This window comes from Salmo salar, chromosome ssa27 (genome assembly GCF_905237065.1).
Source record: "Salmo salar chromosome ssa27, Ssal_v3.1, whole genome shotgun sequence".
Taxonomy (NCBI): Eukaryota; Metazoa; Chordata; class Actinopteri; order Salmoniformes; family Salmonidae; genus Salmo; species Salmo salar.
This window is the reverse complement of record NC_059468.1, coordinates 8,434,593-8,449,530: the sequence shown is the minus strand read 5'-3', so window position 1 is coordinate 8,449,530 and position 14,938 is coordinate 8,434,593. Positions and strand designations below refer to the sequence as shown.

The 14,938-nt window shown below is 43.9% G+C and overlaps 1 protein-coding gene across 1 annotated transcript in view; it reads right to left on the bottom strand.

The window, feature by feature from the left end:
• LOC106588464 (E3 ubiquitin-protein ligase RNF19B) overlaps nt 1-14,872 on the bottom strand; it is a 30,490-nt gene extending 15,618 nt beyond the window's left edge. The window contains exon 1 of the mRNA XM_014177529.2: nt 14,589-14,872. The gene's annotated coding sequence lies outside the window, so the exon portion shown is untranslated. The remainder of the gene's footprint in view (nt 1-14,588) is intronic.
• Between the last annotated feature and the right edge of the window lie 66 nt (nt 14,873-14,938).

Here is a 14,938-nt window from a genome sequence, read left to right as displayed (position 1 = left end):
TCTCATTCCTTCTCTTTCTCTCATCTGCTCTTCTCCTTTGTCTCTCTCCGTCAATATGAAACCCTCTCTCTCACACACACACACACACACACACACACACACGTCGCAAGCTGCTCTCCACTTCACACTGCGCTTCTACTGCGGTTGCCATGACGATGCGCACTAGGAGCCGAGCAAACAGCGACCCACTCAGTGACTGTGGCACTTATGTATGCACTGACACACACACACACAAATAACACATGTACTCTTGTCATTTACTCATATATATAATGCAGACACTGGTAATTATAGCACTGATTAATGTATGTGTGTATTGATACAGTGTTATAGGTGAGAGGGTGTGTGTATGCAGAAAGTAATGTCATGCTAAGATAAGAGGAAAGGGCAAGAGAGAATCAGAGGGAGGGTTATGAGGGTTGATATTCAGAATCTGTGCCACTGTCTTTAAGGTAGCCTATATATACCCACCTTCTAAGCACACACTGTGTCATAACAGCGTCATAACTGTGTCCTGGCCTGTTTTCCTCCTCCTAAAGTATGCCTGGTCTATGACAGGTCTATGACAGGTCTATGACAAGGCAAATCTGATTCTGATTCCAGTAGTAGCCTTTGAGTGCAGGAGGCTGAGAGACAGACACAGACAGAGGATCAACCAGTATGAGTCATAAAACATCAGACTTCGGCCCTTGTTGACAGAAGGGTATATAGGAAAAGGGCTGGGCTAACATAGATACTGCATATAGCTAGCCCTGATTGATTGAAATACTATTGGGTCAGTGATTGACAGATAGCAGCACCAATCGATAAGAGACTTTGGCTGAAAGAACTGGATGTTGTCTGTTTGCTTGCTCTCTTGCCTTGCACAACCCTTAATAACAGCCAATAGCCACAGTTAAGACAGGTTGACCCATAGGGATAGCGTTAGACAAAGGCTACAGGCTATCATCCCAGGTTGTGTTGAAAGAAGAACATTTAACTATATTGATGAAACTGTAGTAGATTTCCACCACGTTACAGACGTACACACACACACACACACACACACACACACACACACACACACACACACACACGCGATGAGGTGGAAATAAACATTCTATGTTATCCCAGCAGCAGTGCAGTAACCATGGTGCCTCTTCCCTCCCTGATCTGCTTGGCTGGCGGGGTGAAGTGAAAGGGCCACTGTTGAATCATGGATAGCTACGGAGTATAAAAATAATGGCAATTTATATACACTATATATACAAAAGTATGTGGACACCCCTTCAAATTAGTGGATTCGGCTATTTCAGTCACACCTGTTGCTGACAGGTGTATAAAATCGAGCACACAGCTGTGAAATCTCCATAGGCAAACAGTAGAATGGCTTTACTGAAGAGCTCAGTGACATTTAACGTGGTACCGTCATAGGATGTCACCTTTCCAACAAGTCACTTCGTCAAATTTCTGCTCTGCTAGAACTGCCCCGGTCAACTGTGAGTGCTGTTATTGTGAAATGGAAACGTCAAGGAGCAACAACGGCTCTGCCGCGAAGTGGTAGGCCACACAAGCTCGCAGAACGGGACCGCCGAGGGCTGAAGCATGTAAAAATCTTCTGTCCTCGGTTGCAACACTCACTACCGGGTTCCAAACTGCCTCTGGAAGCAATGTCAGCACAATAACTGTTCATCGGGAGCTTCAAGAAATGGGTTTCCATGGCCGAGCACCCTCACACAAGCCTAAGATTACCATGCACAATGCAGAGCGTCGGCTGATGTGGTGTAAAGCTTGTCGCCATTGTACTCTGGAGCAGCGGAAACGCGTCCTTTGGAGTGATGAATCACTCTTCACCATCTACCCCAATGCATAGTGCCAACTGTAAAGTTTGGTGGAGGAGGAATAATGGTCTGGGGCTGTTTTTCATGATTCGGGCTAGGTCCCTTAGTTCCAGTGAAGGGAAATCTGAACGCTACAGCATACAATGACATTCTAGACGATTCTGTGCTTCCAACTTTGTGGCAACAGTTTGGGGAAGGCCCTTTCCTGTTTCAGCACGACAATGCCCCCATGCACAAAGCGAGGTCCATACAGAAATGGTTTGTCGAGATCGGTGTGGAAGAACTTGACTGGCCTCCACAGAGCCCTGACCTCAACCCCATCAAACACCTTTGGTATGAATTGGAACACCAACTGCGAGCCAGGCCTAATCGCCCAACATCAGTGCCCGACCTCAGCTGTTCCAACATCTAGTGGAAAGCCTTCCCAGAAGAGTGGAGGCTATTATAGCAGCAAAGGGGGGACCAACTCTATATTAAATTACCATGATTTTGGAATGAGATGTTCAATGAGCAGGTGTCAACATACTTTTGTCATGTAGTCAGCAGAATTGGTAATTGCCCTCTCATCATACACTCTTAGAAAAAAGGGTTCCAAAAGGTTCTTCGGCTGTCCCAATAGGAGAATCCTTTTTGGTTCCAGGGAGTACCCTTTTCTGTTCTACATAGAACCCTTTTGGATTCCATGTAGAACCCTCTAGCGATGGTGGAAAAAAACAGATAGTTACATATCGGGATATTATTTTTGATGATATATCATACCGTTTTGACAATATCGCAAAATTATTTTTGCGCTAGTTTGCTGTACCTGCAACAAAATTCCAATAGTTTTCCTTTATAGCTTGTTCTCCATCTTCTTTTTAAACAGGGAGCCAATTAGCTTTCTGCACTTTTATTTCTATGACTCATCAAAACTCGTTTTCTCATGGCTCTCTCCTGTCCCTCTGCAGGAATATGTTTGGAACAATGAATCGCTAAAAAATAAATTAAATTAAATAAAAATCACAATACTGAATCACAATATATATCAGATCGGCACCTAAGTATTGTGATAACATTGTATCGTGAGGTCCCTGGCAATTCCCAACCCTAGAACCCTCTGTGGAAAGGGTTGTACATGGAACCAAAAAAGGTTCGACCTGGAATCAAAAAGGGTTCTTCAAAAGGTTCTCCTATGGGGACAGCCGAAGAACCCTTTTAGGTTCTAGATAGCACCTTTTTGTTTCTAAGACTGTACCCTCAGGTTGGCACTAGCCCCTACTCTCCTATGATGAAACATAATTGCAATCTGTGTGTGTGTGTGTGTGTGTGTGTGTGTGTGTGTGTGTGTGCGTGCGTGCGGATGATAGCTTTATATAGCCCTGCGTGAGTGCCTTTTTATGTCTACATGACTCTGTGAGAGTTGCCATACACCCAAGTGTGTGTGTGTGTGTGTTCGTGTCACTTCAAGCTGAACTTGATGACAAAAATAGATTGTCCCTGGAAACTGTGTAAAAGTGTACTACACTGACTGTCAGAAAATAATTCTGTTCATATGTCTCCTATGAGATTCCTTTTCAGAGGTAAAGGAAAATGCGTGATTCTGTAAAAGGCTTTCAAGAGAAAAAGCTCTTATGAAAATACCCTTTTTCCCTTTGGTAACAAATTAAAATGTTAAAAAGCATAAAGAAGTTCCTCATCTGGTTCTCCTTCAATCTATACTGAACAAAAATATAAACGCAACATGCAACAATTTCAAATATGTGACTGAGTTACAGTTCATATAAGAAAATCAGTCAATTGAAATTAGGCCATAATCTATGCATTTCACATGAGTGGGAATACAGATATGAGTCTGTTGGTCACAGATACCTTTAAAAAAAGTAGGGGCGTGGATCAGAAAACCAGTCAGTATCTGGTGTGACCACCATTTGCCTCATGCAGCGCGACACATCTGCTTCATATAGAGTTCATCAGGCGGTTGATTGTGGCTTGTGGAACGTTGTCCCACTCCTCTTCAATGGCTGTGCGAAGTTGCTGGATATTGGCGGGAACTGGAACATGCTGCTGTATACGTCGATCCAGAGCATCCCACACATGCTCAACGGGTGACATGTCTGGTGAGTATGCAGGCCATGGAAGAACTGGGACACTTTCAGCTTCTAAGAATTGTGTACAGATCCTTGCGACATGGGGCTGTGCATTATCATGCTGAAACATGAGGTGATGGCAGCGGATGAATGGCACGACAATGGGCCTCAGGATATCATCACGGTATCTCTGTGCATTCACATTGCCATCAATAAAATGCAATTGTGTTCGTTGTCCATAGTTTATGCCTGTCCATACCATAACCACACCGCCACCATGGGGCACTCTGTTCACAACGTTGGCATCAGCAAACCGTTCGCCCACATGACGCCATACACGTGGTCTGCGTTTGTGAGGCCGGTTGGACGCATTGCCAAATTCTCTAAAAAGACGGAGGCGGCTTATGGTAGATAAATGAACATTAAATTATCTGGCAACAGCTCTGGTGGACATTCCTGCAGTCAGCATGCCAATTTCCCCCCCCAGGTGGATGGATTATCCTGGTAAAAGGAGAAATTCTCATTAACAGGGATGTGAAGAAATGTGTCCACAAAATTTGAGAGAAATAAGCTTTTTGTGCGTATTTGGAACATTTCTGGGATCTTTTACTTCAGCTCATGAAACATGGGACCAACACTTTCATGCTGCGTTTATATTTTTGTTCAGTGTGGGTATTAGAGCTGTACTCAGTTACTGTTCTGTGTAAATGGCATTATATAACTTTCATTACATTAACAAATGTGTCATCTCTGGCATTAAGAAAGTATTCTTGTCAAGTAACAATATATTTGGAAGGGTTTTGATAGTTTAAGCATCTAGTATCCAAAGTTAGACCTTTTCGGATAATTTTTGTGGGATATAAAATTAATGTAGCCCCTACATGACTTGGGAGAGAGAGAGAGAGACAGGGAGACATAAATAGAAAGAGGGATGAGTGTGAGTGAGGAGGCATGGCAGATGGGCATGAACAGGCTGAAGACTCAACGGTCTAGGTTCTGTGATCGGCACACGCTTTTTCCTTCACTTGTCCTCCCACTCGACTGCTGCTCGCTCGCTCGCGCGCACACAAACACACGCACACACGCACACACGCACACACGCAATCTCTCGCTGTGATGTACAATTACCCTAATGACATTTTATTTAGCCTCTAAGCAGCTCTAGTTTCTTGTCTTCTGAATTAAAAACCTCTCAGACATGTCAGATATTGTTATGCTTGCTGCTGCAAGGTGAGTCAACTGTATGCAGAGCCTCTTGACAGAGACATTACTCTTCTTGGACATTAAGTGGGGCCAGTTTGTGCTTTCAGTTTGTTTGGCCTAGTCTCAGCAATTCTATTTCCACAAGACACTGAAACTGTACAGTCTAAGTACTTTAGGATCCTCCATCCTTCCCAGGAACCCTATGAACCTACATACTGCCTCTATGCACGCACACACCAACTTACTGTAAGTCAATTTGATATAATACCGATGTGCCACTGAAAAACCCGATAGTTGTTACACAAGCCGCTGAGTCAGAGCTGTTTTGGGGTTACACTTTACAAAGCCTCTGCAAATACATAATGCAAAATGAAGACAATAAAACCATGGGTCTATTTTTGACCAGGGACTTCCAACCAAAGTAAAAGGGAAGACTGGGGATGTCCCTATTATACCGTTGTGCTATATTTCACCTTGGCAACTTTGATTATGCTTAATAAAATCAATATGTTTTGTGTGTGTGTAAATGTCATATTATTCAGGGATATAGTCGATATTCAGAGATATGGCTGACACAAACTAACACAAAGGGGCATAGTAGGCTTCTGATACAGTACTATACTCCAGTAGGCTTCTGATACAGTACTATACTCCAGTAGGCTACCGATACAGTACTATACTCCAGTAGGCTTCTGATACAGTACTATACTCCAGTAGGCTACCGATACAGTACTATACTCCAGTAGGCTTCTGATACAGTACTATACTCCAGTAGGCTTCCGATACAGTACTATACTCCAGTAGCTTCCGATACAGTACTATACTCCAGTAGGCTTCCGATACAGTACTATACTCCAGTAGGCTACCGATACAACTCTATACTCCAGTAGGCTACCGATACAACACTATACTCCAGTAGGCTACCGATACAGCACTATACTCCCGTATGCTACTGATACAGTACTATACTCCAGTAGGCTACTGATACAGTACTACACTCCAGTAGGCTACTGATACAGTACTATACTCCAGTAGGCTTCCGATACAGTACTATACTCCAGTAGGCTACCGATACAACTCTATACTCCAGTAGGCTACCGATACAGCACTATACTCCAGTAGGCTACCGATACAGCACTATACTCCCGTATGCTACTGATACAGTACTATACTCCAGTAGGCTACTGATACAGTACTACACTCCAGTAGGCTACTGATACAGTACTACACTCCAGTAGGCTTCTGATACAGTACTACACTCCAGTAGGCTACTGATACAGTACTATACTCCAGTAGGCTACTGATACAGTACTATACTCCAGTAGGCCTAAGTAATTAAAGCTCACCGTCACACAAACAATCCAATTCATGTCACTGTGTGGTTGTTCACAAAGACTGACAGCCAGTGGGGTAGGCAGACGAGCTGGTAAACCCTCTGTAAGCCCTGAGCTCTAACTGAGGACTGAGGCCTGTGTCTCTGGGATGAGTCTCTGGGAACTCAGGTTTACTGGTTTAATAGACTAAATTCATTAGAGCAGAAGGGCGCAATAACAGGTTAATAAAGGGCCTCCCGAGTGGCGCAGCGGTCTAAGGCAATGCATCTCAGTGCTAGAGGCGTCACTACAGACCCTGGTTCAATTCCAGGCTGTATCACAACCGGCCGTGAGTGGGAGTCCCATAGGGCGGCGCACAATTGGCGGCCAGCGTCGTCCGGGTTAGGGTTTGGCCGGGGTAGGCCGTCACTGTAAATAATAATTTGTTATTAACTGACTTGCCTAGTTAAATAAAGGTTAAATAAAAATAAAAACAATAAATAAAAATAATGAAGGTGGTGACAGCAGCATGAGGCAGTGAGATGCCTCTCAGTGTGTTGTTCTCTTTATCGACATCTTTCAATCTCTCCTGGCAGAAGTTAAGATAGAGGGAGGTAACAGAGTGAACTGCCCCTGTGGCTACGACACAGTTACACCTCTCTCTCAACCTCTCCCTCTCGTTCCTCTCTCTCTTCCCCTCTCTGTGACGAGGCCATCGCCGTGTCTCGCTCACATGCTGGGCAGGCCAAGACTGCTGCCGCCTTCAAACACCAGGCCAGTTGAGTCATGTCGTGATGTGATGAGACTAGGTGAAAACTGGGTTAAAAAGGAAACATGTCCTTCTGTTCAGCTAAAAGCGCCATTATCTGGCTACCTACTGATTCATAGTGTTTGGCGGTCATTTGGAGGCCATTTGGAGCCCCCCCACACTATCAGTTTTATAAGGCAATGGAAGATGTGGGAGTTTTAAAAGGAGTTGAGAGCCAGAGACAGTCGTTGGCCATTCTGTGGAAGCACCTAGAGAAAGCAGACTTTGTGTTTCCTCTGAATTTACCTCAGAACTGAAGCTGGCAGAGAGGAGTGGTCAGCCAGTCTCGCATCCCTTTTCAAAATAAATGAAGCAACAGGAATACCCTGGAATAACCCCATTACAAGCACTCGAACACACACGCCACGCACCCACATACTTATACACCCAGTCATTCACACACTGACACATCGTCAAACAAAAACACACACGCACACACACTTATGTATTGCATAAGAGATACACACGTATGAATGCCCCTCTGATTCAGTGAGATAAAAAGGGAGAGTCAGGCTACGAGGTTCTATAATTAGAGGAGCATTCAGGAAGCAAACTGCTGAGTTGTTGAATGTTTAATGTGAAGCCTGGAGGCGTCAGAGTGGCAGAGAATAGGCCCAGGTCCCAGCAACCACAGCCCCCTGAGCCCCAATCCACCAACACAGACCAGGGCCTACCAACCAACCAGTGGGTATGAAAGACAGGGAGGGGCCGGGTAGTTTGAGGGAGAAAGAGAAGGAGGTGAGAAGGAGGTGAGACATGTCAATGAGGACAGTGCATGTGAGTGGAGATAGATACAGTATGTCACACAGGCCTAATATGGTTGAATGTTAGGCTGACTTCCAGTGGACTGTAACCTGAAGCGGCCTTAGCAAACTATGATTACGAGAATAGTTCTAGTATGTGGGACCAGAGACCACAAATGAAGTCAGTGTTTCCAATAAATAGAGGTAATATAGTTGTGGGGTAGTGAGTGTTGACTTCCCTATTAGTTGTTGAGGACAGACGGTAACTAGAGCAAGCAGATGAATACCAGGCTTTCATGGTTGCATGTCGTCACCTCTTTCCTCTCTCTCTCTCTCTCTCTCAATGGAATGATATTAATATCCTGGCCTCAATAATGCTTTCGGGACAAACAGGGGAGCGGTGGGACAAGGAACGAATGAGTGAGAGGGGAGAGGAGGAAATTGAGAATGAGAGGGCATTCGACATGACGGGCATTTTGGAATAGAGATGTCAAAGAACGCTCAGAGGTGTTAAACAGTAGCTCACCACTTCCTACAGGCTACTGTAGCAACATGCATGTACATAAACAAACACAGATGCACACACAGTAGTTATGTACTATGGTACTCTATCATCAGCCTTGACTCACTGTTAGATTACTGTGCACTTGTTTTATACTCAAGAATGAGGAGCAGTCAGAACATGCAAAATAATATGGGATATATACACAATATATTCAAAGGTATGTGGACACCCCTTCAAATGAGTGGATTTGGCTTTTTTCAGCCACACCCATTGCTGACAGGTGTATAAATTTGAGCACAGAGCCATGCAATCTCCATAGACAAACATTGGCAGGAGAATGACCTTACTGAAGAGCTCAGTGACTTTCAACGTGGCACCGTCATAGGATGCCACCTTTCCAACAAGTCAGTTCGTCACATTTCTGCCCTGCTTGTGCTGCCCCGGTCAACTGTAAATGCTGTTATTGTGAAGTGGAAACGTCTAGGAGCAACAACGGCTCTGCCGTGAAGTGGTAGGCCACACAAGCTCACAGAACGGGACCGCCGAGGGCTGAAGCGAGTAGCGCATAAAAATTGTCTGTCTTCAGTTGAAACACTCACTACAGAGTTCCAAACTTCCTCTGGAAGCAACATCAGCACAAGAACTGTTCGTCGGGAGCTTCATGAAATGGGTTTCCATGGCCGAACATCAAATCAAATTTTATTTGTCACATGCGCCGAATACAACAGGTAAATTAATGTAAAAAATTATAAAAAGTAACACAATAAAATAACAATAGCGAGGCTATATACAGGGGGTACCGGTACAGAGTCAATGTGCGGGGGTACAGGTTAGTTGAGGTCATTTGTACATGTAGGTATGGGTAAAGTGACTATGCATAGATAATAGACAGCGCGTAGGCCAGTGGCGCCGCCAAGGGGTGGCCAGGGGGACCACGGGGGGCCACGGCCACCCTGATTCAATCGCTGGCACCCCCACCGAGTCCCCTCGCAAGTTGCATATGCATAACATGCTTCTATCTGATATTTTACATTAGGTACTATTCATTTAAATCAATAATGTATATTTTTCATAATAGTTCATGTGAAAGAAAATAACAAATGCATAGCCAGCCAGACGCTTTTGACCGTCCGGAACTGCGTCACACTCCGACCCGTCACCCCTTCCCGGCCTGCTACTGCACAGTGCACTGCCAGATGACAGTCTGCCTCATGGACAGCAGCAGCTGAGCTCAGCCTCGTGTCTCTGATAGCATCATCGGAAGCTAGGCTAGCTGGCAGATGCCTGCAGAGTTGAGACCACCAGACTGCTAACGGGTAAGTAAGTCATACAATACAATACCAGTTATAGTAAACTGTTCGTTTTTTGACGGTGTCGAATTACCTAGCTAGCTAGCTAGCTAGCTAGCTTATGTTAGTTAGCTAGTTAAATTAGGTATTGGGGAGGCTTAGCTAGCTATTTTATGCCTTAAGGTTACTCTGCAGCATAGAGAGTGTTAGCTAACTATAGTTAGAGTTATCGTAGCTTTCTAGAATGACTTTCAAACCACTTGATGAACTTAGGACTGCCAGAGCATCTAGCTAGCTGACGTTATGGGCTGGTATAGCGTTAGCTACAGTGTCTAATCGTAGCTAGTAAGCTATGTCAATTTGCAGACAATGAAGAGAAAGTCCACGGATATCTCTTCTTTCTTTAAGAAGAAAAGTAGTACAGGGGAGATACAGCCGACGGGGGACCAGCAGCAGAGGGTTAACGTTAGTGAGGATGCAGTCGAATGATGACAACATCATTGAGCAAGCCAATGAACAGGCAGAGGCAGCGAGAGAGCATGGCAGCACATGACAGCGACAAACTGGCACAGGCAGCATCAGTGACAGAGCACAGTGAAGAACACCAGACAGCAGCACGGCATGAAAGTGCGGAACAGGCAGCAACAACAGTCCCAGAGGTCGACCACCAAGCGAGGCAAGACCCAGCTAGAGCTATTCAACCTGTTCCTGGACCAACAGGTGAAGTTATGACAGCATGACAGTGCCCCTGATAATGAAATGGATGGCTAGAGAGTAATGTTATCTGGGTCATGACATAATCACATAAAGCCTTCCGATTCATGTTTATTGGTAGTTGAGTTTGAATAGTCTGACTTGTCTGTAGGCCGATATTACAAATTAGCCCAAATAGATCTACAGTGTGTCGGCCTCCTTGTAACATTCACCAATGTTTTTGGTGAGATAAAACATCTGTCAGATATTTTACAGTCCCCACAACTCAATTTGGGCACGGCTGTTACCCTTGTTGATTCTCTTGTTGACACATTGAACAGTTATAGAGAGGGCTCTCGCTTTAATGAAATTTGGGACAATACTGTGACCTCCAGGCCGTCCAGGGCGTCAGATCACACCAAGCTCAAGGCTTGATGGGTATTACATTTCCACTCCAATAGTTCAAAGACAGGTCAACACAGATAAGGAGTCATTTCGGGCAGGATCATTCATTCCAATTGTTGATGTGCTTCTCTCTGAGGTGAAGAGAAGATTTTCTAAAGAAAATTGTGTCATAATGCAAGGGATACAAAACCTTGAATGCCTGCAGTCCCACATTTTGTGAGAAAAATTAAGTGTTTCCATTTGCCTCAGAATACAACTGCAGCACTGAGGATCTAGAATATGAGATCCCTCAGCTTAAGCAAATCCTTGATAGGAAGCAAACTAGTGGCTTGCAAACACCAACCAGTTTAATAGAGCTCACAGTCTTCCTTGAGCCATTTAGGGAGGTGTTCCACGAGATGTTTAAACTTTGCAAAATTGCACTTGCATTACCTGTGAGCACTGCAGCATGTGAGCACATTTTTTCTGTGCTAACGTTAATCAAGACTGTCTTGAGAAATACAATGAGTGACGAGCGATTGCTCAATTTGGGGGTGTTAAGCGTAGAGTCAAGAAGGGCGAGGGCCATAAATCTTGATTTTGTGGATGTGTTTGCCAAAAAACACAGCAACAGGCGAATAAAGCTGCATTGAAAAGAATGTAGCCCTTAAAGCAGGGATAAGAATAGGTTGTGAGTAGACTATAGTAAAATGTACATTGTACATGATAATGCTTTTTTTTTTTTTTTTTCATTTTTGGATATATACAGTTGAAGTCAGAAGTTTACATACACTTATGTTGGAGTCATTAAAACTCGTTTTTCAACCACTCCACAAATGTCTTGTTAACAAACTATAGTTTTGGAAAGTCGGTTAGGACATCTACTTTGTGCATGACACAAGTAATTTTTCCAACAATTGTTTACAGACAGATTATTTCACGTATAATTCACTGTATCACAATTCCAGTGGGTCAGAAGTTTACATACACTAAGTTGACTGTGCCTTTAAACAGCTGGGAAAATTCCAGAAAATGTTGTCATGGCTTTAGAAGCTTCTGATAGGCTAATTGACATAATTTGAGTCAATTGGAGGTGTACCTGTGGATGTATTTCAAGGCCGACCTTCAAACTCAGTGCCTCTTTGCTTGACATGATAGGAAAATCAAAAGAAATCAGCCAAGACCTCAGAAAAATAAATTGTAGACCTCCACATGTCTGGTTCATCCTTGGGAGCAATTTCCAAATGCCTGAAGGTAACACGTTCATCTGTACAAACAATAGTACGCAAGTATAAACACCATGGGACCACGCAGCCGTCATACCGCTCAGGAAGGAGACGCATTCTGTCTCCTAGAGATGAACGTACTTTGGTGCGAAAAGTGCAAATCGAACCCAGAACAACAGCAAAGGACCTTGTGAAGATGCTGGAGGAAACAGGTACAAAAGTACTATATCCACAGTAAAACGAGTCCTATATCAACATAACCTGAAAGGCCGCTCAGCAAGGAAGGAGCCATTGCTCCAAAACTGACTATGGTTTGCAACTGCACATGGTGACAAAGATTGTACTTTTTGGAGAAATGTCCTCTGGTCTGATGAAACAAAAATAGAACTGTTTGGCCATAATGACCATCGATATGTTTGGAGAAAAAAGGGGGAGGCTTGTAAGCCAAAGAACACCATCCCAACCGTGAAGCACAGGGGTGGCAGCATCATGGTGTGGGGGTGCTTTGCTGCAGGAAGGACTCATGCACTTCACAAAATAGATGGCATCATGAGGGAGGAGAATTATGTGGATATATTGAAGAAACATCTCAAGACATCAGTCAGGAAGTTAAAGCTTGGTCGCAAATGGGTCTTCCAAATGGACAATGACCCCAAGCATACTTCCAAAGTTGTGGCAAAATGGCTTAAGGACAACAAAGTCAAGGTATTGGAGTGGCCATCACAAAGCCCTGACCTCAATCCTATAGAAAATTTGTGGGCAGAAATAAATCATTCTCTCTACTATTATTCTGACATTTCACATTCTTAAAATAAAGTGGTGATCCTAACTGACCTAAGACAGAGAATTTTTACTAGGATTAAATGGCAGGAATTGTGAAAAACTGAGTTTGAATGTATTTGGCTAAGGTGTATGTAAACTTCTGACTTCAACTGTATAATATTTTCGTTTACAAAGAGACACAGCAACAGCTGAATAAAGCTGTATTGAAAATAATTGGAGGCCTCTGTGTGATGTTTTTAAACTTGAGTAGGCTTGTTCCCAGTAAATGTTTTGTTCCTTACAATCAATGTACTCCTTCAAATTAAAGCTATATATTTGTAAGTCGCTCTGGATAAGAGCGTCTGCTAAATGACTTAAATGTAAATGTATTTTTAAGGAAAAGGACAACTAGCCTATTTGAAGAACAATGAATCGCCTAACACATTTATACAGATAATTAACACATTAAAACAGGATTGTTGTGGAACTCAAAATGTTAACTGTACCAGTATTAGTCTATGCACATCAGATCAATAGTAACATTAACTGTAAAATAAGAAACCAAAGTATATCAGTAGGTGATTCCTTAACTCTCATATTGACATAGTTTTTAACTAGCCTATATACTACAACAGCATAACAGAATTCCTGAATTTCAGTTATGGCTTTTGGTTTTGGTGTGCCACCTCAAGATTTTCAGTGGCTCAACCTGGCCACCCCCATGAAACATTTGGGGCGCCACTGCTTGTAGCAGTAGCAAAAAACAAATGGGGAGGTCAATGTAAATAGTCCGGGTGGCCATTTGATTAATTGTTCAGCAGTCTTATGGCTAGAAGCTGTTAAGGAGCCTTTTGGTCCTAGACTTGGCGCTCCGGTACCGCTTTCCATGCAGAAACCTAAGATCACCATATGCAATGCCAAGCATAGGCTGGAGTGGTGTAAAGCCATTGGACATTGGAGCAGTGGAAACGCGGTCTCTGGAGTGATGGATCACGCTTCACCATCTGGCAATCAGACGGACAAATCTGGTTTTGCCAGAACACAAGCTGCCCCAATGTATAGTGCCAACTGTAAAGTTTGGTGGAGGCGGAATAATGATCTGGGGCTGTTTTTCATGGTTCATGGCTAGTCCCCTTAGTTCCAGTGAAGGGAAATCTGAACGCTACAGCATACAATGACATTCTAGACGATTCTGTGCTTCCAACTTTGTAGCAACAGTTTGGGGAAGGCCTTTTCCTGTTTCAGCATGACAATGCCCCCATGCACAAAGCGAGGTCCATACAGGAAATGGTTTGTCGAGATAGGTGTGGAAGAACTTGACTGGCCTGCACAGAGCCCGACCTCAACCCCATCGAATACCTTTGGGATGAATTGGAACGCCAACTGTGATCCAGGCCTAATCGCCAAACATCACTATTGCTCTTGGCTGAATGGAAGCAAGGCCTTCCCAGAAGACTGGCGGCTTTTATAGTAGCAAAAGTGGGATCAGCTCCATATTAATGCCCATGATTTTGGAATGAGACGTTCGACGAGAAGGTGTCCGTCCACATACTTTTGGTCATGTAGTGTACCTTTGGCAGGTCATATAAACTGACCAGGTAGCAAACGAACACTTCCGTTAGCGATAGGTTACTAACCTTAATGTAGCCTAGTAGGCAACTGAGCGACATGACATTGACATGACAAACCACAAGACTCATGATGAAATGCGTAAAAATCGAACTCTTGGACATGTTGCAATTAGTATCAAGGCCCAATACGGCAGACTTTTCTTACCTCGGGGTGGAATGAGACCGTTTTCTGGTACCCGTTGTGAGTGTTCTCCCGTGAGTGGCGATGCGCAGTGATCGATTGCTTTGGGCGTGTTGAAGTCCTCGTTATGTCTAGGCTATTTCATCTCAGCGTCCAATACGGGACCTGACACCATTCCTAAAATATCTATGGACAAAAGTCAGTCCGTATAGACTGAATATACAATACAGCTGGGAAACCCTAGTCTGTGCCGCTACCAACATAGAACACGGAAACCCCACCCGTCCGTAGTGACGTCACCTTTGGAAGCTCAAAATGCACTTACTGGGTCTTGACGAAGGGAAACTGATGTCAATATTTTGTTTGTGGAATGA